General features: G+C 46.5%; 1 long non-coding RNA gene across 1 annotated transcript in view; it reads right to left on the bottom strand.

Annotated features, from left to right (window-relative positions):
• Positions 1-367: 367 nt before the first annotated feature.
• LOC310642462 overlaps positions 368-26,402 on the bottom strand; it is a 35,535-nt gene continuing 9,500 nt past the window's right edge. The window contains exons 2-3 of the long non-coding RNA XR_014492908.1: positions 9,807-9,942; positions 368-1,082 (exon numbers count right to left, since the gene is read on the bottom strand). This is a non-coding gene — a long non-coding RNA (uncharacterized lncRNA). The remainder of the gene's footprint in view (positions 1,083-9,806; positions 9,943-26,402) is intronic.

The following is a 26,402-nucleotide window of genomic DNA, read 5'->3' on the forward strand; positions in this document are numbered from 1 at the left end:
AGGACTTCAACTCCCAGAATTCCCCAGCCTGCATGCTTTCAGGTGGGTGCACATCGAATGAATGAATATCAACTATCTGTTTTCAAATTTTTTCCGTACAGTTTTTATGCCTTTAACGTTTTACACGTGCACTGCCCAACGTCCCTCTGAGACAGGCGGTTCCTAAATCTGATCCATCACTCCATCCATAAAATAAACCTAGGTAGCTTCGGCGTGTCACAAAGGACGTAGGTGCCTGCATGTGTGCTCTCTCTGTGTATGTGTGTGTGTGTGTGAGACGATTTTCTGCACCCCACTTGCATTCTCCTCCCCATCCCGAAAGAACGTCAGCCGAGTTCCCGTGTCCCGTTTGCAAAAAAGAATAGAAAAAAAGACACCTTTTTTATTACAGATACATAATTGTTAATACTCGGCGTCAGCCCGCCGGTACATACAGGGTGTAACCGGACGCCTTAATCATGATTTGCAAATCAAGGAGTTTCTGTGCTGCGGTGGTTCCTGAGACACGATGCCAGCACGACCAAAATTCAGAGCGACGAGGACGGCCATTCCGCCATAAATTAAGCCGCACCTTCTCCGCGATCCAAAAGGATACTATGACATTCGGAAGGTGGGAGGAAGCAGTGAAAACAATAGGATTTGGGGAGGTGGGAAGAGGTCACTAAGGCAGGGATGTCCAAGCTGGGCTACTTTAAGACTCGTGGACTTCAGCTCCCAGAATTCCCCAGCCAACTGGCTGGGGAATTCTGGGAGTTGAAGTCCACGAGTCTTAAAGTAGCCCAGCTTGGACACCCCATCCCAAAGATTTAGATTTTGCTTCCCTTCAATTACCAGTAAGTGGGTTTTGTGTTAAGCCGTTGCTAGCCTAATGAAATGAATATTGTGGTTGTGATGCCAAAGCCAGGATGCTCGTTGCTGTCAATCTGGGTCTTCCGGAGGTGGTGCTCTGTCCGTCTGCCCTGTAAACGGGCTGCTGGATCGTTCCAGAATAACCGTCCTCCCTCTCCTTCCAGCTGTTGGGAATTGAAATGGAGGGAGGGGTGTTCCATGCGCAGATATTAGCCTCCCCGGCCAGCATTGCACTGCAAGAGAAGAGGGGGGGCGGGGAAACAAGGGCGGGGAAAAGAGAGAGAGGGAAAAAAAATCAAAATAAGGAAGCGGAGTTGGCCCAGAAAACTAGATATGAAGCCCTATATATAATAGAATAGAGAAGGGAGAGCCAGTTTGGTCTCCTGGTTAAGGCACCAGGCTAGAAAATGGGAGATTGTGAGTTCTAGTCCCGCCCTAGGAGTGAAAGCCTGTTGGGTGACTTTGGGCCAATCACCAGGAGACGGTGAGTTCTAGTCCCGCCTAAGGCATGAAAGCCAGCTGGGTGACTTTGAGCCAATCACTAAGAGACGGTGAGTTCTAGTCCCGCCTAAGGCATGAAAGCCAGCTGGGTGACTTTGGGCAAATCACCAGGAGTCGGTGAGTTCTAGTTCCGCCTTAGGAGTGAAAGCCAGCTGGGTGACTTTGAGCCAATCACTAAGAGACGGTGAGTTCTAGTCCTGCCTTAGGCGTGAAAGCCAGCTGGGTGACTTTGAGCCAATCACTAAGAGACGGCGAGTTCTAGTCCTGCCTTAGGTGTGAAAGCCAGCTGGGTGATTTGGGACCAGCCACTCTATCCCAGTCCACCCCACCTCACAGGGTTGTTGTTGCAAAGAAGAGAGGAGGAGGAGGAGGAGGAAGATATGTTGGATATGTTCTCTGTCTTGAGTTATTTATAAACAATAACAAGACAGGATAAAAATCCATCAGACAAACAAACAGATAAATAACATACAATTGTCCAGCCGTATCCCAAGGACAGAGGATGGCCCAGTAGTTTTAAGGTGAAGGCCGGCAGGTCCTAACAGCGTCCTTTGGGCTTAGCAGCATCGCTAAGGTTTTTTTTAGATAAGTCACAGGAGGAAAATGACCTTGGCCCCATGTTGCAAAAACCTTATTTTTCCCTGCTGTGGAATCCCCAACAGGCAGATCCAGAACTTTCTTGCGCATGATGTCTGCTGCCCACCACCACATTATTCTGTTCTATTCTGTTCCATGCCACATTTTCTGTTCTATTCTATTCTATTCTATTCTATTCCGTTCTGTTGTGTTCTGTTCTATTCTATCATTATTCTATTCTATTCTATTCTATTCTATTCTATTCTATTCTATTCTATTCTATTCTATTCTATTCTATTCTATTCTATTCTATTCTATTCTATTCCATTGTCTGAAATAATGTAGGGTGTCCTGCCTGAGCAGCAGTTTGGACTAGAAGACCTCCAAGGTCCCTTCCAGATTCTATTCTATTCTATTCTATTCTATTCTATTCTATTCTATTCTATTCTATTCTATTCTATTCTATTCTATTCTATTCTATTCTATTCTATTCTATTCTATTCTATTCTATTCTATTCTATTTCTATTTCTATTTCTATTCTGTTCTGTTCCATTCTCTATTCTATTCTATTCTACTCTACTCTACTCCATTCCATATATCCTATCCTGTCCTGTCCTATCCTATCCTATCCTATCCTATCCTATCCTATCCTATCCTATCCTACATTCCATTCCATTCTCTATTCCCTTCTTCTCTCAGTTACCAATCCTGAAACATTTAGAGACTGCTAGGTTAGGAAAATATTCTATCCGTTCCTATTCCTACTCCATTCCATTCTATGCTATTCTATTCATTATTTTATGTTTTTATTTTATTTATGTTATTTTATTTTTACGTTCTTATTTTATTTCAATTTTATTTGTGTTCCCTCTTGCTGTGTAAAATTGAACTACTGGCCTCATTAACTTTGTGTTTTCAAAGGAATGATCGCTCTGTGTGTGTGTGTGTGTGTGTGTGTGTGCACACGCCCGCGTGTGTTTGGGCTACAGAGGAGGAGAACCAAGCAGACTCCTGATTCTCCATCACCTGCAGTTTGCTGACTTGAAAAACAAAAATCCATTTTTCTGCCTGCGGCGGGGAGGCCCTGCGTGATACTAGGAAGATTGAGATGAGTGTGTGTGTGTGTGTGTGTGTGTGTGTGTGTGTGTGTGTCCTTTCTGGCGTTTGAAGCTGCCACAGCTACAGCTGCACCATTTTGGATTAATTGTTCAGAAAACTTGCTAATGTGGGACATTTCCCCCGATTATAAACAAAACTCTTGCTTGCGTGCCAAATTGTTCAGGGCATCCGTATCAGTCAGAACTGTAAATTCTGAAGGCAGAAGAGCTTAATGGGCGATGCTGCAGTGCTTTCCAGAGCTGGTTGAATGAACAACCGTTAGCCCTCCGAGGTGGTCCAGAAAAGCAGCACGGAACGTAGTCCTCGGCTTACGCTCACAATTGGAACCAGAACATCTGCGTTTAAGCAAGGTAGCAATTCGGCGAGCCGCGCCCAATTTTATAACCTTTTTTTTGCCATGGTCGTTAAGCAAATCACCACCATCACTAAGTGAAGCGCTGTTGAGCCATTAAGTGAATCCGGTTTCCCCCACTGACTTTGCTTAATGAGAGCCGGCTGGGAAGATTACAAGTGGCAATCACGTGACACACACACAAACACACATACACACACACACACACACCCTCCCAGGGATGCTGCAACAATCATGCTAAATCCATGACGGTTGCCACGGGCTCAAATTTTGATCATGCAACCTGCAGGGATGCTGGGACAGTTGTTAGGTGCGAGGACCCGGTTGGTTAAGTCACTTTTTTTCAGCGCCATTGTTAAATTCAAACGGTGACCAAAGAAGGGATTTGTACGTCGAGGGAACGGCTATCTGTAACTCTATTCTAAGGTTATATTAACTGAATCTTGCAAGACTAATATGTCCCCGCCCCGTTACACACTCTTGACTACTAGAGTTCCCTCTGAGAGATGGATAGAGAGATGCAGTTAGATACATGATAGAAAGAGAGATGGATAGAAAGAGATAGACAGATATACAGATAAGAGGTGGATAGAGATATAGAGAGATCAGGGGTCCCCAATCTCTGGGCTGCAGCCCAATACCGGTCCACAGACTGTGGGGAACCGGGCTGCATAAGCGGCGGGTGAACACACCAAGCCTCATTTGTGTATGTGCAGGATTAGGCTGTGTATGTGAAACTATCCTCCCACTCCCGCCGCTGCTGTTAGTCTGGGGAGCCAGACGTGTCGGGAACCGCTAAGTTAGATGAAAGATTAGATAGCTAGATAGGTGATAGGCAGACAGATATTGAGGTGGAGGTACTACCGTGTTTCCCCAAAAATAAGACTGGGTATTATCAGGGCTTTTTTTCTCATAGAACGCTCAGAACGGAGTTCCGGCACCTTTTTTGGATGGAACCTTGTAGGGTAGGCAAGGCAGGTTCTATGATGTGTGTGAGTTCCGGCACCTTTTTCTTTTACAAAAAAGCAATGGGTATTATAATTATAATTATATTATATTATTATTACTTCCAAAAAAGGCACCTGGTCTTATTTTTGGGGTAGGCCTTATCTCACCTCTGGCACCGCTGCCCCACCCAGCCGGTCCACTTCTTCTGGGGCCAAAGTTCTGCAGCTGCATTCGGGTCTGCATTTTGCAGTCTAAGCAGCTGAGTACCGAGCTATGGATTCAATCCATAGCTTGATGCTCGGCTGCAGAGGTCTTGCAGAACCGAGCTAGGGCTTATTGTTGGTGTAGGCCTTACTTTCAGGGAAACATGGTATCATGCAAGGCTTGAAATTATCTTCTTGGCTATTAAGCAAACATGGTGGTCATAAAGCAAACACCATGGGCATTAACCGAACGCTGAGGCTGTTAAGCAAACCAAAGGTTTGCTACAGGGCAGCTTTGTCAAAAGTCGGACGTGAGTGTTCAATTTTTAGCAAAAACGCTATAAAACCTGGTCACTGATAGCAGGACGCTGCAAACAGCCTTAAATGAGGCCGTGTTGGCAAGCGCCCTAAGTTTAGTTATATGACCACAGCAGGGGCCCAATTTCAAATCTGAGTTAAGTTCTGTTTTTTTGGGGGGGGTTGGTCGTAACTGCAAACGGTCATAAGCCAAGGACTACCTGTATATAGTACCGGTAGCCCTCGATGTTCAACCACGATTGAGCCCAGCGTTTCTGTCTCTAAGCAAGACAGTTGTAAAATACGTTTTGCCCCGCTTTATGACCTTTCTTGCCACGGCCATTAAGTGAATCCTTGCAGTTGTTAAGTAAGGAACACGGTCTTTAAGTGAACCTGGCTTCCTCATGGGTTTTGCTTGTCACAAGGTCACAAAAGAAGATCACGTGACCCCAGGACACCGCAACCGGCATAAATAGGAACCAATTGCCCGGTGTCCAAATTATGACCACGAGCCATGGGGATCCTGCAACGGTCGTAAGTGTGGAAAAAGACAAGTCATTAGTCACTTTTTTTAATGCCATTCTAACTTCCGAACGGTCACCAAACGAATTATACCTATACTCAAGCCTATACCCAAGAATTCTGTCAACTCCAGTTCAACACTAAATTGGTGCCAGATTTACGGAATTCAGGAGGGATTGGAACTGTCCTTAAGTTGAGGACTATCTGCATATGCCCTAAGTAGTTCGGGGGGAGGGAAAGCGTGCTGCATCCGCTTCCCCTAAAACGTGCAGGCTGGGTGGGGAAGAGACTTCCGAGAAAACGGCGACGTGTTTTCGCGTGCCAGCAAGCAAAGCCAGGACGGAGAAACGTTCTCCGTTTCTCCTCTATTGAGAGCGAGTTATAAATGGAGAGCATCGGACGAGCAACTTGAAAACGCCAGGAAGGCAGTGTGAATAAAGATGCCCTAATTGTCTTCTTCTTTCCAGATGGTCGCTGCCAGTTTCCGGCACTCTCGAGACACACTCCCGCACAAAAAAGAAATTCTGGCCGGCTGCCTTGATAGCCATTATCATCCTGCTTGCTCTGGACACGCAGAGACACCGAGGAAGGGATTGAGAGAGACTCTTCAGCCAAAAAGGATTCCCGGACCGTCCCCATCCGTGCGAGAGGGACTTAAGAGAGCGCGCTGGCTGGCGGGCCAACTTGGTAGAGACCGGGATAATAGAAAACACAAGTGGGTTTGATTTTAAAAAGCAGAGCTAAATGGATGCGCGGTGCCCGCTGCTGACAATCTTGCCTGAAAGTTGCTGGCCGAAAGCCCATTCTGGCCTCCTCTGTGTTAAAAGATAAGAGCGCAGCACAACCTCGCAAAACGTTGGAACGGCCGCCAATTTCAAGAGGACGACTCGGCAATTGCCCATCAAGGGAAAAACGTCAAGCGCAAAGAACCAGGCGCCGTCGGTTAGGTTGCAGCGTAAGATTTACAGCTAGTCCCCGACTTAACGACTACAATTGAGCCCGGTTGTTGAATGAAACTGGCTTCCCCACGGAGTTCGGTTGTCAGAAGGTCTCAAAAGGGTGTGTGGGGGTGTGTGTGTGTGTGTCACATTAACTTTTGTATTGTATTGACGTTTTTAAATACCTTGTAAACCGCCCTGAGTCCTACGGGAAAAGGGCGGCATATAAATTCAATAAACCTAAAACTTAAACCCCCGAGGGACACAGCGTTAAGTATGAATCGCTTGCCAAGGGTCTTAATTTTGATCACGTGACTGTGGAGATTCCGCAACAGTTGTGAAGTGTGAAAACCTGGCCTAAGCCCCTTTTCTTTCCAGTGCCCTACGGTCGCTAAACAAATGGTTGTTAAGTCGAGGACTACCTGCACTCAAACCTATATGTAAGAATCTGGTCCAGGAATGTTCGACGCTAAATTGGCACCAGGTTAGGATCAATGGAATTCAGCAGGGTTTGCAGTCGGAAGGCAGCTAGACCAGAGGTCCCCAACCTTTTGGGCGCCAGGGACCACCGGTTCTGTGGAGAAAGGTTTTTCCGTGGACCGAAGGGGGTGTGGTTTTGTGTGCTGCCTGCATCCCGCGGATGGGGCTTTGCTTGTTTGTGCGGCCCGGTGGCTGGCATGCCATTGTTCTGTTCCAGCCTACGACTGGCCGTGTTTGTGTATCAGGAACAACCCCTTTTTCCTTTTAACAATCAATAGGCTGGGGGAAAAAAACCCAACCCAAATTTATTTACAGTTCCAAATAATAAAGTCTTTCAAACAAAAAAGCAGCAGAATATTTTCTTCAACCAAAAATACATGATTCAAAACATCCAACAAGAGCCAAACAAGAGTTAAACAGAAGTAGCCAGAACAGACCAGGATTTCTCTTTGAACGTCTCCGAACGGTTGCCTTCAGCAACCAGCACCACCCACACCTTCCCCTTTTATTATCTGTCCCACCATGTGGCTTCTCACTGCCTTCTCCTCCTCTCACTGAGTTGCCTCATTGATTTTCTCTGCTCTGCTCTGCTGGATTGCCTTCTGCTTCTAGCGTCTCTGAACAGATTCAGCTGTGACTCCTCTGAGTCCGACCCCTCCTCCTCACCCAGCTGAGCCTCGTGAGGAACACGACTGGAGGGGCCAGGCTGAGAGTCCTGCAGTGCATCAGAGCCTCCCTCTGACACCGAAGGCTCTCCAAACCCCTCCTCCTCCTCCTCCTCCTCCTCAGATTCCTCAGACTCAGCTGCTGGGAGCACAGACTGACACTGAATCACAACAGCCATGGCCCGGTCTCGGTCCACAGACCGGGGGTTGGGGACCGCTGTGCTAGACCATTAAACCAGAAACTTTCCTTCCAGGTCTAATGGGAAAATTTGGAACTCTGATTTTAGAGACGGAGACTGCTCCGTGTTATGAAAATGGGAGGATGTTTCAATTCCCACCCACGCAGGAATGGCTACAAAAGCTGGTGGAATTAGCAGAGATGGCGAAATTGACCGTTTTGATCAAAGAAAAGAATAATAAGTACTTTTGTTTCGACTGGGAAACCGCTTCTGGGCTTTGTGCTTGAGGTGAGAAAAAAAACCACGATACCATGATTTTAGGTTCTACTGATCAGACTGATTTGTTGACACTGAAATGCTGGTTCATAACTACTACAGAAATATAAAAAAGTTGAGGTTGGATGTTAATGCCTTATTTTACTGCCACAGAGGGACGTCAACGCCTTTTTTTTTCTCTTTCTCCTGCCCCCTTTTCCACACTTCTCTTTTTCCCATTCCCCTCCCGTTGTTCCTTACTATTTCCTTTTGTATTTTCATAGTTTATGTTACAATTAAATAAAAGAAATATTTTTAAAAAGGGTTGGACTGGGACTGTTTGTGGGAACGCAAGGATTCTAAGCTAATGGCGCACTTAACTCCCCCCCCAGCTCTGCCAACTCTTTTCCTACAGAAAGTCTTGGAGCTTAGATCGGACCTGGGCAATCTACAGCCCAGCAGCGAACGCAGCACCCCGGCATCCGATTCAGGGCTCAATTTTAAGGATGTGGTTTTAAGCACGTTGTTAGGTGTGTTAGTTAGGGCAAAACAATTTCGACCAAGGTACCTCAAAACAGGGCCAATTTACAGAAAGCATCCAAAGTCCAGGATCCATATGACAGCCATGAAGTTTAAAATTTGGCAGATTTTATGAGACATCTGATGATGTCAAAATATCACAAAACAGATTACAACATATTTTTCCCCACGACAACAACAACTCTGTGAGCTGCTGAGATTAGAACTCACAGTCTCCTGGTGATTGGCCCAAAGTCACTCAACTGGCTTTCGTGGCTAAGGCGGGATTAGAACTCACTGTCTCCTGGTGATTGGCCCAAAGTCACTCAACCGGCTTTCGTGGCTAAGGCGGGACTAGAACTCACTGTCTCCTGGTGATTGGCCCAAAGTCACTCAACCGGCTTTCGTGGCTAAGGCGGGACTAGAACTCACTGTCTCCTGGTGATTGGCCTAAAGTCACTCAAACGGCTTTCGTGGCTAAGGCGGGACTAGAACTCACCGTCTCCTGGTGATTGGCCCAAAGTCACTCAAACGGCTTTCGTGGCTAAGGCGGGACTAGAACTCATGGTCTCCTGGTGATTGGCCCAAAGTCACTCAAACGGCTTTCGTGGCTAAGGCGGGACTAGAACTCAGGGTCTCCTGGTGATTGGCCCAAAGTCACTCAAACGGCTTTCATGGCTAAGGCGGGACTAGAACTCACCGTCTCCTGGTGATTGGCCCAAAGTCACTCAACCGGCTTTCGTGGCTAAGGCGGGACTAGAACTCACTGTCTCCTGGTGATTGGCCTAAAGTCACTCAAACGGCTTTCGTGGCTAAGGCGGGACTAGAACTCACCGTCTCCTGGTGATTGGCCCAAAGTCACTCAAACGGCTTTCGTGGCTAAGGCGGGACTAGAACTCATGGTCTCCTGGTGATTGGCCCAAAGTCACTCAAATGGCTTTCGTGGCTAAGGCGGGACTAGAACTCAGGGTCTCCTGGTGATTGGCCCAAAGTCACTCAAACGGCTTTCATGGCTAAGGCGGGACTAGAACTCACCGTCTCCTGGTGATTGGCCCAAAGTCACTCAACCGGCTTTCGTGGCTAAGGCGGGACTAGAACTCACGGTCTCCTGGTTATTGGCCCAAAGTCACTCAAATGGCTTTTGTGGCTAAGGCAGGACTAGAACTCAGGGTCTCCTGGTGATTGGCCCTAAGTCACTCAAACGGCTTTCGTGGCTGAGGCGGGACTAGAAGTCACGGTGTTCCACTTTCAAGTCTGGTGCCTTGACCACTGGACCAAACTGGCTAGCAGAATGCAATATAATAATATAGTGCAATGGCCTGAGTTAGGATTTGTTGGGCGTTGTCATCCCATCCCATTCGCAACAAGCCAAGTGTGAAGAAGGCTGAGCTTTTGCACCCACCTGCCGAGCGTGCTGGACACACTTGAAGTACTCAGCGGCCAAAGCTGAGCAGCTGAGGGTCTCCTTTGGGTTCTGCTGATAGCACTGGAAGATCTGGTTCTGGAGATCTACACACACAGGATCAGCCTTGTATCGCCTGGATGAGGGGAAGAGGAGAGAGAAGGAAGAGTTACAAAACTTCAAAGGATTGTTCTCACACTTGAAGTGACACACCCTTGAGGCTCAAAATAACAGAGCTAGGAGGGACCTCGGAGGTCTTCTAGTCCAACCCTCTGCTCAAGCAGGAGATTCTGTGCCATTTTAGACAAATGGTTGTCCAGTCCCCTTTTTTAAAAGCACCCACAAATACTGCAGTTGTCAACCAAGTTCCAAGGTTTTAGCATGGGTAATCTTCAATAACAGCAATGGGGAAAAAAATGACACACAACCCTTTTAAAAACCCTGGCAGCATTCCTGTGGTCATGTGATCAACTGGCTCATCTTTACAACGGTCGCAAGTTCCTGGGGTCAAGTGGTCCCCTTTCGCGACCTCCCTTGCCACCACTTAATAACCGTGTGGCTAACTTAACAACTGCAGTGATTTGCTTGGCAACACTGGCAAGGAAGATCATAAAGGAGGAGAAAAAGCACTCAACAATTCTCTTGCTTAGCAAGAGAAATCTTGAGCTCACTTGTGGTCCTAAATTGAGGACTATCTGTACAGAGTTTCTCTGGGAAACACCCCCACGATACTTTAAACCAGGGGTGTCAAACTGCCGGCCAAGGGCCGGATGCGTCACATGGAAGCCGCGCCCAGTCCATTGCCGGCCATGGAGAAAAAGCTCCGATACGTCACGCGATGTCGCAAGTTGGACATGTCTGCTTTAGACTGTGGTGGCCCTTTTATGACGTGTGGACTTCAACTCCCAGAATTTCTGAGGCAGCCATGCTGGGTCAGGAATTCTGGGAATTGAAGTCCACGAGTCATAAAAGGGGCCATCCAGCCATACTGGCTCAGGAATTCTGGGAGCTGAAGTCCACAAGTGATAAAGGAGCCATCCAGCCCTATTGGCTCAGGAATTCTGGGAGTTGAAGTCCACAAGTCATAAAAGGGACCATCCAGCCATACTAGCTCAGGAATTCTGGGAGCTGAAGTCCACAAGTGATAAAGGGGCCATTCAGCCATGCTGGCTCAGGAATTCTGGGAGTTGAAGTCCACAAGTCATGAAGGGGCCATTCAGCCATGCTGGCTCAGGAATTCTGGGAGTTGAAGTCCACAAGTCATGAAGGGGCCATTCAGCCATGCTGGATCAGGAATTCTGGGAGTTGAAGTCCACAAGTCATGAAGGGGCCATTCAGCCATGCTGGATCAGGAATTCTGGGAGCTGAAGTCCACAAGTCATGAAGGGGTCATGGTTCCCCACCTCTGCTTTGGACCAACTTGAGACTTGCAGCCCCTCAAGATGTGAAATTAATCAGAGGCCAGCAGTTATGAATCCTGCAGCTGCCGCAGCCCCAGAGAAATTGAAAAACAAAGCTGTGTACCAATAATTTCTGGGATGTATGACTCACGGCTCTCGTGAGTCATCCCATCCGATGGGGCTTAGCGGAAGCGCCAACCCCCAACGCAATTAACTTAAAAATTGGGATTTGACTCCTGAACTGCTCTGACGGGCGCACTCAAAGATGGGATGAGCTCAACAAAAATACACGTCGGGCTCCTTCTGTGGGGTGTGGTGGAAATTCAGAGGGGAAAATGATGGGGGTTTTTTTGAAAGAGGAGCCCTGGAGGTCAAATGATATCGGGTGGGGAAGAGGGCAGAACCGTTTTTTAAGTTTCGTGCCCGTTATTCAAAATCCGTAGAAGGACATCGTTTATGACCTGCTGCCGGCGTCAACTTCCCTCCGCCCTGTGCGTTCCCACAGAGAGGGCCTCCTCAGGGTGCCACCGGTCAGAGAATGGCTTTATGGAATCAGCTGCCGGTCGAGCTCCGGATGGCGCCCGACCTTCGCTCCTTCCGACGCGGTCTGAAGACCTACCTATTTGAGCAAGCTGGCCTGGCCTGATGGGGGATGTGCTGGGGTTTTTATTGGGGATTTTTATATTATTCTACTGTTTTTAGCTGGGGCTCTTTATTTAATTCTTTTTTAATTTTTGTATTCTGTATTTTTTATGTGCCCTGTTCACCGCCCTGAGTCCTTCGGGAGAAGGGCGGTATACAAATATAATAATAATAAATAAATAAATAAATAAATAAATATTATTTTAGCTCTGTGGACAGAAGCCCCGCAGACAACGGTGGGATTCAGCCGGCTCGCACCGGTTCGGCAGAACCGGTAGCTAATTTATTTATTTATTTTTTGTTGCCTAGGCCCAGAACGGACTTCCGGAAGCGGCATCCACCCAGAGAACCGGTTGCTCGCCTATCTGAATCCCACCTCTGCCCACAGACCTCTTCATGTGGCCAGACCAGGCAATGGGCTGAAGGAAAATAAAAAATAAAAATCACAAGGTCATCCATCTTACTGGATCCCTAAGGTAAAGTGAAGTAAAGTAAAATAGCTGTGCTTGTGTGATGAACTAGGAGGCAGCATATTTTTAAGTATTTCCCAGAGCTGCCATTTTGTACCCACTCAACCTCATTTCCTTTCTTTCTCTTTCTTTTCTTTTTCTTCCTTCTTTCCATCCCTCCTTCCTTCTTTCTTCTTTCCCTCCCTTCCTTCTTTTTCTCTTTCCCTTCCTCCGCTCCTTCCTTCCTTCCTTCCATCCATCCCTCCCTTTTTTCTTTCTTCTTCCCCTTCCTTTTTTTCCCTTCCTTCCTTCCTCCCACCCTTCTTTTTTTTTCTTCTTTCCCTTCCTTCCCGACAAGCAAAGTCAATGGGGAGGCTGGATTCACTTAACGACCGCACTGCTAACTTAACAACTGCACTGATCCGCTCAACGACGGTGGCGAGGGAGGTTGGAACCTGGGGCAAAACTCACCTAACAATTATCTCGTATAGCAGCAGAAATTTTGGGCTCAATTGTGGTCGTAGGTCGAGGACTTACCTGCACTCTTTTACCTCTCCTTCGCTCTCTTAACTAAAGGTAGACCTCGACTTACAGTAATTCATTTAGTGACTGTTTGAAGTTACCACGGCACTGACTTATAGCTTGTTTTTCACACCAACAAACGCTGCAGCATCCCCGTGATCAAAATTCGGCCACTTGGCTACTGGCTCATATTTACGACGGCCGCCATGTCCCGGGGTCACGTGATTCCCTTTTACGACCTTCTGACAACCAAAGTCAATGGGGGGGATTCGCTTAACGTCTGCGTTGCTAACTTAACCACTGAGGCGATTTACCTCACAACCGTGGCAAAGAGGCTTGTAACATGGGGCAAAACTGTCTCGTTTAGCGACAGAAATTCCAGGCTCGTAAGCCCAGGACTGCCTGTATTGCTTTTCCTCTCGTTAAATAAATGCAATTAAAGCTTCTGAGCCCTCAGCCGTTCCCTTTCTGCAGGTGTTCTTCCAGGGGCATTTTGCAAAAATCAGGGTGGCAAAAAGATCCTTGGAAGATGCCCGGGATGTGTCACGCTGCAGCCCTTGCCGCTTTGCTTTAATAAAGCGCCTGTCGATCGAAAAAAGATTTCTAATGCATCAGACAAGTAATGGGGTGGAGGAGAAATTAAATTCCCATTGACTGGGCCATTTTTTTTTCCTCTGTCACTCTGCAATTAAACTCAGATAGCGGCTTTAAAATAAGGTAATGCAGTGGCCGATTGTATTCTTGCTTGTACCACTTCCACGCTGGGCAAAGAGACCAAGACACAGACACACACACACACAAAATGTGCAGTTTTACGCATGTAAAACTCGCTTAAGAAATGTCTCGCTTAGCCAACAGAAATTTTGGGGCTCCGTTGTTTTCCTAAGTTGAGGACTACCTGCAAATAAGAAAGTCACTAATGGAATGGCTGCTAAGTCGAGGACGGCCCGCGTTTTGAAACAGAAGAAAAGCAACGTCGCCCAGATGCAGCCGGATCTTCCCCGTGAGCGTGCACGGATACGGTTTCTGGATTGCACAAGCAATCTCGCATCCTTCGAACCCAAGCCTGGCCCGCTCCCCTTCTCAGGGGGGGGGGATCCGGTCCTTAAGGGCGAAACTTTAGGCTACTCTGTGCAATCTTTTCTTCCCTATGATGATGATCAAAAAAAAAAAAAAAAAGCCGAGCCGACACACCAAGTATCTTGGTCTCTCTTTCTCTGGTGAAGGGGGGTGGGAGGGGGGTGGGGAAGAAAAAGAAAAAGTCTACAATTTTTCGTCTTTCGCCACCGAAAAGACACTCCTGGGATAATGAAGCCGAAATGTAATGTTGTGTGTGTGCCTGAAGGCCGTTTGATGCTTGAGTGTTACATCTGATCTTTTCGGAGGAGTGAAGTTTCTTTCATTTAAGGATGGAGAGCAGAGGAGGTCAGAGATTAAAAAAAAAGAGGAAGGAGAAAAAAAAACTCAGCTCCAAGGATAGCGAAAGACGCTATAAAGATTTTATTAGTCCAGGTTACGGGTGGTTATATGAGCCCCATGTCTATCATGCTGGCAGTGTGTTATGCAGCATTTCCTTAAAAAAGAGAGGTAATAAAAAATTGACAGGACGGGATGCGTGTGTGTGTGTGTGAGAGAGAGAGAGAGAGAGAGGAGAGAGAGGAGAGAGAGAGAGAGAGAGAGGAGAGAGAGGAGAGAGAGAGGAGAGAGAGAGAGAGAGGAGAGAGAGAGAGAGAGGAGAGAGAGAGAGGAGAGAGAGGAGAGAGGAGAGAGAGAGGAGAGAGAGAGAGAGGAGAGAGAGAGAGAGAGAGGAGAGAGAGAGAGAGAGAGAGAGAGAGAGAGAGAGAGAGAGAGAGAGAGAGGAGAGAGAGAGAGAGAGAGAAAACCGTCTCGGCCAGAATTTTAGCTCCGTGTAGTCTAGTCCCCTGGATAAAATTTAATCTTGTTGAACTGCAGAACAACAACCAAAAAATGCAAAAAAAAATGTGTGCTTGTTCACCCTTGTTGTGGCTGACTGCCAGCTTAGCCCTGGCCCAACGGCAGATATAGGAAGTCCTCAGTTTACGGCTATCCATTCAGTGACCCGTTCGAAGGTACAACGGCACCGGAAAAAAAACCACAAGACGGATGATGCAACGGCGCCCATCACAAAATCCTCACCCTAACAGAATTAAAAATTTGGGCAAGGGGTGGTGGGTGGGCAACCGGCATTCCTGTGAACGTTCAATTTCTAACTCTCCCAGCCGACGTCCGACAAGCAAAGTCAACGGGAGGACCAGATTCGCTCAAAAACGGCGCGATTCACTTAACGACGGGAAAGGATGCGCCGAACAGCTGGGGCCAAAAAAAAAAAGTTGTAAAGTTTGCCCTCCATGTTTCTAGATACCCCCAACTCTCCCCAAAAGTGTGTGTGTGTGTGTGTGTGTGTGTGAGAGAGAGAGAGAGAGAGAGAGAGAAAGACAGAGAGAGAGAGAGAGGCCACTAAAAGCAAAGGCTTGAAGGATAAGAAAATGATTTTAGAGCATAGAATAGATTTGGAAGGGACCATGGAGGTCTTCTAGTCTGACCCCCAACCTGACCAGGAGACCCAATAGCATTCCAGGGGGGAAAAGGGGCTGTCCAGTCTCTTTTTTAAAAGCCTGCAATGTTGGAGCACCCACAACATCTGGAGGCAAGTCGTTCCATGGCTTAATTGTTCTAACTATCAGGAAATTTCTCCTTAGTTCTAGGTTGCGTCTCTCCTTGACTATTTTCAATTTCTTGTTCTGCCTTCAGGGGCTTTGGAGAATGAGTTGACCCCCTCTTCTTCTTGTTGGCAGCCCCTCAAATATTGGGAAGACTGCTATCGAGTCACCCCTATTTCTTCTCTCTTTTAGACTAGGCATCCCCGATTCTTGTGACCATGCTTCGAATGTTTTAGCCTCCAGCCTTCCTAAGCATCCTGGTTGCTTTTGTTGCTTACACGCACAAAAGTTAATTGTTCCTGCAAACCCTGATGGACTGCAGCATCTGGTCCAGGCTAGATCTGAATATGCAGCGAGGTAAGAATAAATCTTCCTTCATCGTATGAATCCCCCTCCTTTAAAATAGGCATTTGGAAGAGCGCGGCGGGCACTTTGAAGAATCTTCAAAGGAACCTCCATTATCAACAATGAATGAAGTCCAGGTTCCTATAAAAATGGAGAGTGACTTTTAACAACTGCAAGTGGCAATTATTTTTATCATCCCAGGCTCGTTTTATATCCCAGCTTTCATTATGGCGTGTCAGATAACACACGCAGTTGGTGCCTTCTCCAATTTTTCCAGGGCGCACGAGCTCAGTCAGGGACAATCCTAGCATCCAAGGTTTTGAAGGGACCCTTGAAGGTCATCTAGTCCAAATCTCTGGCCAGGGCAGGCGTCCCCCCTTTTTTTTTTTAAGTGCCATTGTAACTTTTGAAATGGTCACTGAATGAACGGTTGTACAAGTCGAGGACTTGGCTTGGCAAACGCTGCCTTCTTAAGAGCTCAGTCAGGTAGAATCCTAGAATCCAAGCTTTGGAAGGGGACCCTGGAGGTCTTCTAGACCAACCCCCTGGCCAGCAGCATCTCAGACAAATGGGGGAGGGAGGGTCCAACTGTTGGTAAACTACCAGTAGGATGAAAGAGATAAACCTTGTCCAGAAGTAGGCAGGAGATTAGGATGGTAAGTTTGAACCCGTGCCTCTTCTGAGCCATCAACTTTTCAAAATCCTTGGTGAGCAGACTATTTAAATATTAATAATAATAATAATAATAATAATAATAATAATAATAATAATAATAATAATAATAATAATAATAATAATAATAATAATAGACTCCAACGTTGCAAATGCAATTTTAATTGGGTTGGCTGGGATGCAATGTCTGAAAATCCTGGTCTGGCTTTACTAGAGAAGGTTAAAGACAATGCAGACATAACCCTTTTCTCCCTGGAGTTAAACAGTTCAGTCGGCAGAAGAATTTTGTAAGAGAGTTTTATTATTTATTTAGTTTATATATGGTTGCCCTCCGGGCCCTTCAGCTGGAAAAAGGAGATGTGGCTGCTTTGGGTCCTTTTTTCTCCCCCCTCGGTCTGATTTTTTTCTTATTTTTTAAGCACCGAACATACGTTTTTCTTCTGCTGATGCTATTTAGCTTTTTTCCTCTCTCCTTCAATTCGTCTTTGGCAGGCAAATGCAAATTATTCCTGCCCATGGAGCTTAAAAAAACTTTTACTGGAAGACCTCCAAGGCCCCTTCCAGCATTATTCTATTCTATTCTGTTCTGTTCTATTCTATTCTGTTATATATCACATTTTATATGCCATTCCATATATTCTATTCTATTCCATATTTTCTTTTCTTTTCTATTCCATTCCATTCCATTCCATTCTATATTCTATTCTATTCTATTCTATTCTATTCTATTCTATTCTATTCTATTCTATTCTGTTCTGTTCTATTCTATTTTCTATTCTGTTCTGTTCTGTTCTATTCTATTCTGTTATATATCACATTTTATATGCCATTCCATATATTCTATTCTATTCCATATTTTCTTTTCTATTCCATTCCATTCCATTCTATTCTATTCCATTCCATTCTGTTCTGTTCTGTTCTATTCTATTCCCTATTCTATTCTATTCTGTTCTGTTCTATTCTAATGTTATTCTCTTCTATTCTTTTTTCTACTCTACTCTACTCTACTCTACTCCATTCCATTCCGTTCTATTCCTTTCCATATTTTCTATTCTATTCTATTCTATTCTACTCTACTCTACTCTACTCCACTTCACTCCGCTCCATATGTTCTGTTCTATTCTATTCTATTCTATTCTATTCTATTCTATTCTATTCTATTCTATTCTGTTCTAATTTCTTCATCCTTATTCTATTCTATTCTATTCTATTCTATTCTATTCTATTCTGTTCTAATTTCTTCATCCTTATTCTATTCTATTCTATTCTATTCTATTCTATTCTATTCTATTCTATTCTATTCTATTCTATTCTATTCTATTCTATTCTACTCTATTCTATTCTGTTCTAATTTCTTCATCCTTATTCTATTCTATTCTATTCTATTCTAAAATCATCAGTGCTAGAAGGGAGGGGGTTTGAAGAGAGGAGGAGGAGGACTACTGTGGGGTCCTTGGTCCTCTCTGAGCTGGTTTCCTTGCAGACGTTTCATGAGCCAACTAGGGAACATCATCAGTGCTAGAAGGGAGGGGGGTTCGCTCTCTGTTAATATACTAGTGGCTGGCCCTATCAGTGGGAGTGTTAGAGATGAGCCTTTGATTAGGCTGCTGTTTACTGTTGGATTGTTTATCCGAGTTGGTAGTCCCTTGATTTGGGTGTTATTTACTTCCTGATTGTTGGTTTAGTGTTACTTTCTCTCATCTGGGCGTTGCTGACTGCTGGCCGGGAGAAATTTTTTTTTAGGTCTTTTTCTTTGCCTTTTGGCCTTTTGATTGTCTCTTTTGAACGGTGGGTGTTATCTGTTGAATCGTGCGTGCACACCTTCCTTCCATTGCCGCGATCCTGGCGCAGTTTGAGAACGCACCTTTGCAAGACCGCAATTAGAGACGGCGTTAGTTATGTTCCAGTAATCTGAGCTCTTTTCCCAGCCGGAGAAGGTCTGGCAAGCCTCTGCCGAGCTCCGAGCTCTGGACAACTGACAGGCTGCATTACAGAATCGTTACACGGGGATTCGTTTCCAGCCAAGCATCAGACATCGCAGCCCCTGATGGACGGGCGATTCCCGCGCTCGACGGATCATCGATCCCATCCGTTGCGATAAGGCAAAACATATTGTTAGCGTGCGGGCGCGCGCATATTAACTCGGGCCAACTTCACCGGGTTGCATCGCCGGCTCTGGGAGACCTGAAAGGCGTTATTGATCCCCGGAGGAGTAAAAAAAAACAACAAAGGACAAAAATGTAAAGGATGCTTACAAGGTGGAAAAGAGGAGTTTAATCAAAGTTTGCAGGAATGATTTAAAAATGGAGACACGCCGGTGGAGGGGTGGGAAGAATCAGAATCAACCTAGAGCGGGAAGGGACCTTGGAGGTCTTCTAGTCCAACCCTCTGCACAAGCAGGAGACCCAATACCATTTCAGACAAGTGTCCAGTCCCGTCTCTTCTTTAAAAACCTCCAATGATGAAGCGCCTACGACTTCTGGTGGCAAGCCGTTCCACTGGTTAATGGTCCTCACTGTCAGGACGTTTCTCCTTAATTCCAGGTTGCTTCTTTCTTGGATGAGCTTCCAACTGTTGTTTCTTGTCCTGCCTTCGGGTGCTTTGGCTTGGGATTTGAACAACCAAGCATTAAGTGGAAAAGTTGGGGAGGGACATTTATGGCTGTCTGCAGCAGTCCTCTCCTCCTCCTCCTCCTCTTCTCCACAACCCTCCCCCCCCTTCTAGCCCTGATGATGTTCCCTAGTTGGGTCATGAAACGTCTGCAAGGAAACCACCAAGCTCAGAGCGCCATTTCTGTGTGCAATCCATTCTGTGACTCGTTGTCGTTGTCCCCGTTTCCCCCACCCCCCAGGACATAGTATTGGTTTCCTTTGTATTTACACGGCCATCGTTTTTTGTACGCCTGTCTTGTGTTGGGATTTGTAGAGGCCTGTGCCAAAACACACACACACACCATGCGCTCCAACGTACATGGCAATTTTGTCAACAGAGGGTCTGAATGGAAAATTTAAAACCGCCATGAAATATTTAAAATTATCTGTTTAACGTGCACATTAAGCCAACCGCTTACTAAAACTGGCATTTCTGGTACCTAACAGCCTTGTGCTTTCAACAAATGAGAAAGAAAAAAAAATCAGTTCCAATGACAAGAACAGGGATCAAGAAGACCATGTTACGGGTCCTAATGTTTATTTATTTGAACAAGCCGGCTTGGCCTGATGGGGGATGGGTTGGGTTTTTATTGTTCTTAATATTAGTATTTACTGTTTTTAGCTTGGGCATTATGTTTAATTCCTTTTAACTTTTGTATTTTTGTATTTTTATACATTTGCCCTGTTCACCGCCCTGAGTCTTTGGGAGAAGGGCGGTATATAAATAAAATTATTAAATTATTAAAATTATTAAATTCTGCTGGTTGGCTGGCAGCTCTGTCTGCCTGTCCGTCCGTCCATCAATCCGTCCATTCACTCTATCCATCCATCCACCATTATCCATCCATCCATACACCTCCCCCCATCCATTCCATCCATCCCTTTCTTTTCTCCTTCCATTTTTCCTTCCACCCATCCATCCACCCACCCACCCATTCACTCCATCCATCCTTCCATATATCTTTCCTTCCACCCACCCACCCACCCATTCACTCCATCCATCCATCCCTTCCTTTTTTCCTTCCACCCACCTATCTTTCCTTCCACCCATCTATCCATCCATCCACCCAACCATGCATCCATCCACCCATTTTATCCATTTACTCATCCATCCATTTTATCCTTCCATCATATCCATCCATCTACCCACTCACCCATCCATCCACCTGACAGAGAACTTTCCCATCGACGAGTCACTCAGGATTTCTAAGGCAGAGAGATGGGACAGTCACATTTTGCTTCCAGGAACCAACACACGTGTCTTCTCACTGTTGTGTCTACTCACTGCTGTCTATCAGGTGGACGGATAGGCTGAGAGGGAGGGGACTGGCCCAAAGTCACCCAGTCAGCTATCATGCCTAAGGTAGGACTAGAAGTCATTATCCCCTGGTTTCTAGCCTGGTACCTTAAACCACTAGACCAGGGGTCTTCAAACTTGGCCCTTTTATGACTTGTGAACTTCAACTCCCAGAATTCCTCAGCCAGGCATGCTGGCTGAGCAATTCTGGGAGTTGAAGCCCACAAGTCATAAAAGGGCTACGTTTGAAGATCCCTGGCTTATATGGTCCATGCTGGCTGAGGAATTCTGGGAGTTGAAGCCCACAAGTCATTAAAGGGCCACGTTTGAAGACCCCCCCCCCCGGCTTACATGGTCCATGCTGGCTGAGGAATTCTGGGAGTTGAAGTCCACACGTCATCAAAGGGCCACGTTTGGAGACCCCTGCCCTAGACCAATCTGGCTCTAGCAGCTGCATCCACCCACCTTGCAAGCCTGCATTCCTTTTAATGCAAAGTGAGAGGCGTTTTGAAAGAAATCTGCAAAGCAGCTCTGGTTATGAAAGGGGAGGGGGTGGGGGGGAACAGATGCTTGCCGACCTCATTAATTCGCCAAAAAACGAGATCCACAGGATTGACTGCAGCTTTTAGCCTCCCACCTTGTTGCCAAAACATAATTGAGCAAGGGGCGACTTGCACTAATGCAAATTCCCGACAAGGCCTCTTCAGCCGTCAAAAGCAGAGGCCTCTAAAGCTTGGAAGAGATGCTGGGAGCCAGGAGGGTCTCCGAGCCGGCGGGCGTGAGACCACCCAGCAGTTGGAAGCAAGATGTGCCCTCAATGAGCCCGCCCATCGTTTTTCAGGGCCCTCCACCCGCCCCCAGTTTGACTCTTTGCCATTGAGATCTAAAGGGCAGGTAAAGGTAAAGGTAAAGGTTCCCCCGCACATGCGTGCTAGTCGTTTCCGACTCTAGGGGCCGGTGCTCATCTCCGTTTCAAAGCCGAGGAGCCGGCGCTTGTCCGAGGACGTCTCTGTGGTCATGTGGCCGGCATGACTGGACGCCAAAGGCGCACGGAACGCTGTTACCTTCCCACCGGAGTGGTCCCTATTTTTCTACTTGCATTTTTACGTGCTTTCAAACTGCTAGGTGGGCAGAAGCTGGGACGAGTAACAGGCGCTCACTCTGTTACGCGGCACTCGGGATTCGACCCGCCAAACTGCCGACCTTCCGATCGACAAACTCAGTGTCCTAACCCACTGAGCCACCGCGTCCCTTAAAGGGCAGGTACACAACCGTAAAGATTTTCGTATTTTGAGTTGGCCCGACAGCGTTTTCACCTATCCACAGGAGCGCCTCTGGGAAGACGATGCAAGACCCAGAAGAAAAAAAAAAACAACCCCAAAACCAAACAGGCGTCTCATTCTACAACATACAGCAAAGGTCCCCAACTTTTTGGGCACCAGGGACGGGTTCCGTGGAGAGAGGTTTTTCCGTGGACCGGAGAGCATGTGTGGTTTTTGTGTGCTGCCTGCATCTCACGGATGGGGCTTTGCTTGTTTGTGTGGACCGGTTGCTGGCATGCTGCGGCCCTGGTACCGGTCCACGGACCGGAGGGGGGGGTTGTTGGGGACCCCTGACATACAGTGTCATGACTGGAACCGCCACTATGTAGGACAAACAGGCAGAAGACCGGCAGAACGCATCCCTGAACACCAAGCTTAGCAGTCAGAAGACAGGATGAAAACGCTTTTAAATTTCACCACACGTGGACAGGCCTAACCGTAGTTTCAGCGGGGAAACTGTGGCCCTCCTAGAGACCAAGTCAAGTCCAAAAACTCTAGGGGATTTCTAGAAGCCGGGCAGTCTGACCAATTAGCCATCCCTAGACACGTAGACGTAAACGATATCCACAGACGGCGCAAAAGAGACAAGTCAACCAGCCAGCGAGGGGAACAAAAATCCAAGACACATCCCTGCCAGCAATCCAGACACAAAAGAGCACAGATTAACTATAAGAGTAACATCCGACAAACCGTCAAGTCTGCAAGAAAGAAATCCAGCTCACAGAGCACCAAGGACCCAAAATTCATCATTCCTCCTCCTCCTCCCCCCCACTCTCTTCTAGGACTGCTGACATTACCTAGTTGGGTCATGAAACGTCTCCAAGAAAACCACCCAGCTCAGAGAGCACCAAGGACCCTTCATTTCAACCGTGGGCTACCAAGGGCTGACTTCTGACTTTTATGACCAACCAAGGGCAAAACAAATTCCACCATGGAGAGCCATCAAGAAGATCTCCAGACGTGGTGACGCGTGCTGCCTTAAAACGCTCAAAAAAGATTAAAAAATAAGACCAGTAGAAATCTATGGAACTTCCACAATATACTTATAGTCAAGTGGTAGTTGTGTTTTTAAGAGTTTTGGGATGATATGTATGGTAACAGAATGTTCAATTTGGAATTAATGGACTGTCAGAATCCATCTATATCATATTCATAAATGGAATGTTTCAAACATTATCCCATGGATTCTGTCATCTCCCGAAGAGAAGAGGATAGATGTGTATTGAACGGGCAATAGGCATTTCAAAGGAAAGGAGAAGCCTTTTGAACTGGGGAAACAAAAGGGGGGGTTAGCATTTGGGTTTTGTCAGCAATAAACAAAAGGGTCCTAACTTCCTCTTTCCCACGAGATGGATGATACGATAATTTGTGTAAGAACTATCTATTATAGCCTATTTTGGCTAGAGAGGTTAATAGGGATAGGTGCTTGTGATGTGTAAGTGAGAATATGTCTAGGTAATAGTGAATTGTGGAAGAACATAGATGGGAATGATGCTAGTTTTCTTTTATTTTAGTTCTTTATACATATTTAGTATTGTTAAGGATTGGTTTACTCTATATAAGCTAGAGAGTGATGGATTTTAGAGTTTATAATTGTTAGTATATGATTGTTTATGATTGCTTTTTAGATATATACCTTGTATTTTGCTCTGGGAAGTCGGGGGGGGGGGAGGGGGGGAGGAGGGGAAGTAGAGGGGTGGGAGGGAAGAGGGAGAGGGGGAGGGGGGGAGATAGGGGGGAGGTAGGGAGGGGAGGAGGGAGGGGGAAGGGGGGTCTTTCAAAGGAAAATTGTATTTTAAAACTTTTCAATAAAAAAAAAAAAAAAAAAAAGAAGATCTCCAGACGTGCCTTCCCCTATACACCTAGTCCTCGCCATACGACGGGTCGCCTAATGACCCTTTGAAATCAACAAAGGGGCCCAGAAAATGCTATGATACGACCCGGATTCCAAATTCTGACATCCATTCTCCCGCGGTGACATGACCGCATCTTGGGTGCTTGGCAACTGGGCTGCACTGACAGCCATCTGCAGCATCCCATCAACTGCAAATTGCAATATTTTCTGCCAAAACCCCCCTGAATTTACTTCTGGTCTCTCCAGGAAAAAATACCCCTATTTTCCTGGGCTCCAAGATCACTGCAGATGGGGACTGTAGCCAAGAAATTAAAAGACGCTTGCTCCTTGGGAGGAAAGCCATGGCAAATCTAGACAGCACACTAAAAAGCAGAGACATCACCCTGTCAACAAAAGTGCGTATAGTCAAGGCTATGGTCTTCCCAGTTGCAATGTATGGCAGTGAAAGCTGGACCATAAGAAAGGCTGAGCGCCAAAGAATTGAAGCCTTTGAACTCTGGTGCTGGAGAAGACTCCTGCGAGTTCCTTGGACTGCAAGGCGATCAAACCGGTCAGTCCTAGAGGAGATCAACCCTGACTGCTCTTTAGAAGGCCAGATCCTGAAGCTAAAACTCAAATACTTTGGCCACCTAATGAGAAGGAAGGACTCACTGGAGAAGAGCCTCATGCTGGGAAAGGTTGAGGGCAAGAGAAGAAGGGGACGACAGAGAAGGAGGTGGCTGGATGGAGTCACTGAAGCGGTAGGCGTGAACCTAGATGGACTCCAGAAGATGGTAGAGGACAGGAAGGCCTGGAGGAACATTGTCCATGGGGTCGCGATGGGCCGGACACGACTTCGCAACTAACAACAACATCATCATCATCATTGTCATCATCATTATTATTATTATTATTATTATTATTATTATTATTATTATTATTATTATTATTATTTCGGACAAATTGCTGACCAATCTCTTCTTAAAAACGTCCGGTGTTGGAGCGCCCACGACCTCTGGTGGCAAGCTGTTCCACTGGTTCAAGGATGGGTCTGCAGCCCGTCCCGGCCTGCTGCATGGTAATGGCCACCAGGAAGAACATCAGTTACGTTCCACTGAAAATAAACCCTCGCTCGAAAAGCGGGAAGAGAAAGATAATGTTGCAGGAGAACGTATGCTAATTTGCCCCCCAACAATATGCAAAGAAATGGATGGGGAATCAGCCCGCCCCACCACCCCCCGCGCCTCTTTCAAGCATGTCCCTAAGATCTTTGCAGACGATCCTGGCTATCCTGTCTTACATCCCTTCCTTCAAGCCTTGTCAGCCCGATGCTGATTATCTTTTCCTGCTCCGGTGTTTAACTATGTTGGCAGAAGGTCCCACATGGATCCAAGCTTGCCTGGAGCACAGAACACTTTGTACAAATGTAACCGTACCGGCTGTGTGGGAAAATGAGTCGCCACTGTCTACCAAGTTCTTCTAACACAATGAGGAAGCCGGCTCTATTCGCCTCCAGCGTTCGGCAGACGTTCTGCTCAACAGGCACCTTCTGAAATCTACTTCCCGAAAGGGCCCGTCCAGTTACAGAAACAACAAGGGTAACAGGATGACGGAATTGGGAGGGACCTCGGAGGTCCTCTAGTCCAACCCTCTGCTCAAGCAAAAGATTTTATCCCATTTTGGAGAGACAAATGGCTGTCCAGGGTCTTCTTGAAAAACTCCAATGATGGAGCACCCACAGCTTCTGGAGGCAGGTTGTTCCACTGGTTAATTGTTCTGACCGTCAGGAAGTTTCTCCTTAGTTCTAGGTTGCTTCTCTCCTTGGTTAGTTTCCATCCGTTGCTTCTTGTCCTGCCTTCAGGGGCTTTGGAGAACAGCTTGACTCCCTCTTCTTTGGGGCAGCCCCTGAGATACTGGAAGACTGCTATCATGTCCCCTCTCGTCCTTCTCTTCATTAAACTAGACATGCCCAATTCCTGCAACCGTTCTTCATATGTTTTAGCCTCCAGTCCCCTGATCCTCTTTGTTGCTCTTCTCTGCACTCTTTCCAGAGTCTCAGCATCTTTTTTAACATCTTGGTGACCAAAACTGGATGCAGGATTCCAAGGGTGGCCTTACCAAGGCCTGGTAAAGTGGCATCAACACTTGATTTGATTTGATTTTGATTTTATTAAATTTATATGCCGCCCTTCTCCCTGAGGACTCAGGGCGGCTCACAACAATAAAAATTAAAAAACATAAGAGTAAAAAATTTAAAAGAGAATTAAACAACAAATGCAAAATTATGAGACAATTTAACCCAGTAAAAAGCCTAATTAAAAAAACGTAGTCAGTCCAGGCCCGCTTGTTGGAACAACCAGGTCTTCAGGTCACAGCGGAAGGACCGAAGGTCAGGGGCCGTCCGCAGCTCCAGAGGCAACTCACTTCACGTGATCTTGATTCTATCCCGCTGTTAATGCAGCCTAGCGCTGTGTTGGCCATTTTGTGGCAGCTGCCACACAATGACAGGCAGTGGACGGAAGAGAGAGAGAGAGAGAGGAATGACATCAGCCACACATCTCAACATGGCGGCTTCAAGTTGCCTCGTGAAGCTGATTGATTTCAGGCCTCCTCCTTTATGCAACATGTAAATCAATGCTCTGAGCTCATGGTCCCAAAGTATGTTGACGTCCGCCAGGTTAGATGCCTTCAGGAGAGAATTAAGCAAATGGATGATGAATATTTTAGTGGGTATTAGGCACCAGGGCCCCATAACCGCTCGTTTCCTCAACCAGAAGAAGC

Source organism: Vipera ursinii (assembly GCF_947247035.1).
Source record: "Vipera ursinii genome assembly, chromosome: 6".
Lineage (NCBI taxonomy): Eukaryota > Metazoa > Chordata > Lepidosauria > Squamata > Viperidae > Vipera > Vipera ursinii.